Raw genomic sequence first — 5,347 nt, 5'->3', positions numbered from 1 at the left:
TTCCCATTCCTACTTTGGTAACACATTCGCGTCTAAACTCAGGTCTAGGATTACCAAATCCATTTCATATTTTCCAATCTGTGTCGTTAATCTCATCTCCCTCCCGGTGCGCAATGTATGCTTTCCTAGTTTCCAGACTACACGTGGTTCCCCTGACCCTGTGCACCTTCTTATCAGCTCCTGTAGTCCTTTAACTGCCTTATTATCGCATAGCAATTTCTGGCATGTCTCTAAAAAGGTAGTAAGCATAGAAGGATCCATCCCTGGCTCTGGTTGATCCTTACTACCTGAAGTAGAGGCCCCCGCGAAGCTCTTCTTAGCTTCCATAAACGTCTCCTTTTCGCTTTCCAATTCAAACTCAGGTTCCTTTGTAGGAGCCTTCCAAACCCATGTATCTTCATCGAGCTGCTTCCCCTTATCTTCCCCTATGTTCGTGCCACTTCTGAGCACCATATTCACATTTTGGTCTTCTTCGTGTGGTTCAGACCTCATCATTTGAATATTCTATGTTGGAGTAGGCTGAAGTACCCCTTTCTCATGCCTCTGTGCGATCAACGTAGGACAATCTACTACTTCATGATCGAATTGAGCACAGTATGAACAAGATAGTCTCATTGGGTTGGTACAACTGCAGGTGTAGTGCCCTGGTCCTCCACAATTGCAACAGATTTATTGTCTGTGGCCCCTTCCGGGCCCCATTCCTCCTTGTCCTCGACCTCGTCCTTGAAATCCAACGTGTGCCATCCCTGCGGCTGGGTCAAGGCCTCGCGTTTCAATCTACATTCTATATGTTGGGGTCCACTCCATCATTAACTTGTAGCTGTGACAAGTACACTCATTGTGGCCCACCAATCTACAAAAATTGCAAAACAGCTGTTGGGGAGTCTATGTATACTTCTGCAACAAATGACAATTTTTCATTGTGTGCTTTCCTCCCACCTGACAGATCGCACACCAGAGCACAGGTGCCACACTTGGCCCTGCCTATGCCTCTGGTCTCAACGGCATTGGTCCCCCTCCTACCAAGTAGTTCTCGAATATTGGACAGTGATCCTTGTCGTGGCCCTAGCCTTTACATTTTATGCACCACACTTCTTCGCATGCCTCTAGCCATGGCGCCCTATCCTGCTTCAAACTATGCATCTCCAAGCATAGGTTCTGCAGTTGCTCGTGGATCTGTTGGACACCCAATCTCGGATCCTGTATCGATTGTGGAGTACTGAAGAAGGTATATTTTTATCGATCATTTTGTCTTCTTTTCTTTAAAACTCATAACCTCTTTACATCATGAACTAGGTAGATAATAAGAAATCATGACAAAATCTATGGGATTTATATGCAACACAAAACTACTAATAATTGCTATTTTCTTATGCAGGAAAAGAAAAAAATGAAATATTGCCATCCCAAGGAAAAGACAGGGCAAAGTTAACTGTTGTCCCTTTGGCAGGGAACAACATGTAAACAAGGCGATCCAAATTGAAGCGTATCAGCTATGGAAGGGAAAAGGAGATATCGAATCGGCGCACGAGAACAAATGGATAACTGGGAATTAATAGTTTGGCGAATCCCTCAGGATCCTTTGATCCTAACGGATCGCTATATTAACTATTTTTTCATCATCGATATATCCGCTCGGGTGTTATAAGAAGGGGCAGCACTGCTAGCCCGGGGGACGACCTGTTGTTATTTTTATGTAATTTCCCTTTGTATTCGAAACTTTGATCATCGACTCTCGTTGAGAAGTGATCCACTGTAACTTTGCTTTGATGTTTTAATATAAATCTGGTTGTCGTTCCATCTTTGATCCTAGAGTAATCTCAAGCGGTGTGTCCCTGGAGGCTAAGGGCCCGGCCCTGGTGGAACACTTGCTCCTGTACCATTATCTCTAATTCATGTGTGGTTTCCATTATCAACTTTGTTCAGTAATCGGATGTGTTTTGTTATTTTACATCACAGTCCTATTATATTTGATTTATGTTCAACTGAGTAATATTTTTCTCTGAGACAGGAATGTTGTATTGTTCATTCTAACTTTGTAACGCATTGTTGTTCCTTTAATCATTGATATAACATTGTTGTTCCTTACAGAATGCTATTGTTGTTCAATTACAGAGTAACCGTGTTGTAACATTCATAAGTTGGTATTACTGTATTCATCTATGGTTTACACTTAACCATGATTTTTGTTCAACTGGCATTGTTGTTCCATTACGAATTACAATCGTTATTATTTACAACTGAGATTGATACTTGTTGTATCGAAGTCAGATTACTGTTTCTTTTAATATTAGGCGTGCCGTGTGTGTTATTTATCTTGGTTCATTGTACATTTATATTTGACTCTAAGTGTTGTTCTATATTTCATTGCTAATTAGTTGTCGTTCTATTTCCATTTGTTGTCTGATTTATCTTTAGAGTAAAGGTTGTTATCTGATTCCTGTAGGATACAATTGCTACATCTATTTCCTTAGACTAAGGTTTGTTGTTCAATCTTATTTGTAAGAACTAGTTGTTGTTCCAATTTCTAGTTGTTGTTCCATTTCCTGTTATCGTTGCTCTAGTGTGCAGAACGATCTGAGACTGTAGTGAACGTTGATATTTGTTGTCTAGCACCCAGGTTGATGATCTTTTCCTTGATTATCTTTAGTTACATCAGTTTACAAAGGGATGAGTTTTCGTCATTGTACCCTTGACTGATAAATTGCTATAGTTTTCTGAATGCATGATTTAAGTCTTAAAGTGCTTTGTTGTAAGTAGGTTTTGTTTTAAGCATCATTTACTCTTGTATTTTGAACACTATACTACTAGCATTACTCTAACAAATTACCACCTCAAACTAAGTACACTCTTTGAGATAACAAATCGTTTCCAGATTGATAAGTTAATGTGGGGTAAATAGAGGTGAAAAAGACCCTTTTTATGGCTCGACATTTTGGCATCGTTGTCGGGGAAGAGTGTAGACATTTGTTTCTTTTCCAGAGTAGTGTAAGAACCTGTTAGGAAAGAATTGGGGTTTTAAAAGACAGAAGGTAAGAACCTGCGTGCGGAGTATGTAATAGCCCTGCTCCCCTGACCGCTTTCATGCAGATTGGTTGTTGTTTTGTTTGGGTAGAACTTAGCAGCTGATTTGTGTGCATGACTAAACAGAAAAAGCCAGAAAAGAATCCCAAACCTCTACCCAAGGCTGATAAAGCTAAGGGGCCAGTGACCCTTGGCCGATCAACCTTTATAGACAATCCTTAAGAAAGCAGAATCTTAGCCTTCAGTAGGACCTAGAAAAGTTACTTCTAGACAGCCTACTAGTTCCCTTCATGCCACAGGATCACCATCTATAGCCTTTACTGAGGTGCATAGTCAAACCAAGAAATTGAAAATTCTAGCCCAAAATCATTGCAAGAAGGGAACCTTAACAACCTTTTTGAAAGAAGGGGAAAAATAAGAGAAACTGAAGAACCAAGATCTCCTCGTGGGGTAATTCAACCATTAAGTAGCCCAGATAAGGGAAGTGCTACAAAAATCATTTATAACGAAGTTGAAGAAACTCAAGAACCTGAATTCCCCCAAACATTAGGCACTCTCATCATCCTAGATAAAGGAAGTGTTGTTAAGGCCAATCCTGTTAGAGACATCCCCCCTCGACAACCTAGGAACACCCTCCTAGATATCCCAAAAGGCTAAGCATATATTTGACCAAATGGCCTAGAATCAGCTAAACACCCAAACCTCTACACTGCAATACTCCATTGTGGATACTGCAGCCAATGCACCTATGAAAATAATTCCTCTCCAGCATATCCCTACATTCCATGGCCTTACATCAGAAGATCCGAATGCATTCTTATTTGAATTTGATGTGTTGTGTAGAGGATATGACTATACCACCGATCCCCAGAAACTGAACTTATTTCCCTCTACATTAAAAGGGGCTGCTTTAAGATGGTTTATGGGATTGGGTAGTGGTGTTATAAATAACTGGGACCAAATGAAAGAGTCTTTTCTAAAAAAATATTAGGACTATTGCAGGTCTAGAGAGTTAAAAGATGAAATATTTCAGATGATAGCTAGACTGAATCAACATCAAAAGAGTATGTTTAACATTTCCAGTATAATCTTCAAAGATCTCCTTATGCATCATTACCCTTACCTGATAATGTATTAAAAACAGCATTAATTAGGGGAATGAAGGAACAATGGATTGAAACACTAAACATTATGGGAAAAGGAGATGTTTATCAGGAAAATTTTGCTAACATTATTAATCTGTGTATCAAGAGTTTGAGAGGCAGCACAAGACTAAAACCAGCAGAACATGATCGGTTTACAAGAGATAACAGAATTTCTGCAGAAGGGAGTAACTCGTGTAGAAATTGGAAATTTATTAGAAAATTTTAAAACTGACATATTGGGGACACTGACAACACAACTTGATATTATGCAGGCCAAACAAAAGCAAGTAGAGGCATAACAGACTTTGGCAATCTTCTGTCCCAGATGCAGAAAGAAACATAGCCATAAGGAGTGTCCATTAGATACAGTCCAAGTTTGCGCCATTTGTACAAAAGACCACTCTACAGAGAGTTGTCCCTCACTTCCTGGATTGAAAGCAGTATAAAAGGAAGCAGAAGAAGAGCTAGAACTAGTGTATCTACTCAATCAGTGTCGTCAATGGCAGCCATGACAATCAGGTATGTTCTTAGACCCAGCTTCTTCTTTTCAGCCTCTACAATATCATGCTCAACAATATGATACAATGTGGCAAAATCAACCTCCCTTCCCGAATTGGTCACAGCAACCATTTCCTTCATCATCTTCATGGCCGAATCAAGCAATCCAACCCAATTGGCCAAATTTTCCCTATACCCCACCATATTGGCAAAACAATGTATATCCAGCACAATGGTCCCCTCCTACTTCACAAAGTCAAGCCTGGCAGACAAACTAGAAAAGACCGATGAATCAGCCAGTAGGAACTATTCCACTCCCTCAACCTACACTACTAGCATTACAAAAAAACCCCCAGTCTAACTTAAGACCACAACTCCCAGCCCAACCCAACCCTAATCTGAATAATAGATCAATCCAATCTATTCAAATAATTGAAACACCAAAGATAGGAACTGATCTAAGGGAGTGTAATGACCTTCAATTAAGATCTGGGCACATCATTGAAATAGAGGGAGATAAAACTGCTCAAGTTGAAAATCAGTTACCTATATAACAACCGTCACAAGAAGAGAATGTGACCAGACAACAAATTCATGATCAAGCAACCACATCCTCTCCCCCATTCCTAGAAAAATTAACTATACCTCGACCTATACAACATCCTGATTTTGACATTCTG

This window comes from Pinus tabuliformis, chromosome 1_2 (genome assembly GCF_031772625.1).
Source record: "Pinus tabuliformis cultivar Carrire ecotype Pingquan chromosome 1_2, CPIR1, whole genome shotgun sequence".
Lineage (NCBI taxonomy): Eukaryota > Viridiplantae > Streptophyta > Pinopsida > Pinales > Pinaceae > Pinus > Pinus tabuliformis.
The sequence above is the reverse complement of the archived record's forward strand: the minus strand, read 5'-3'. Positions refer to the sequence as shown.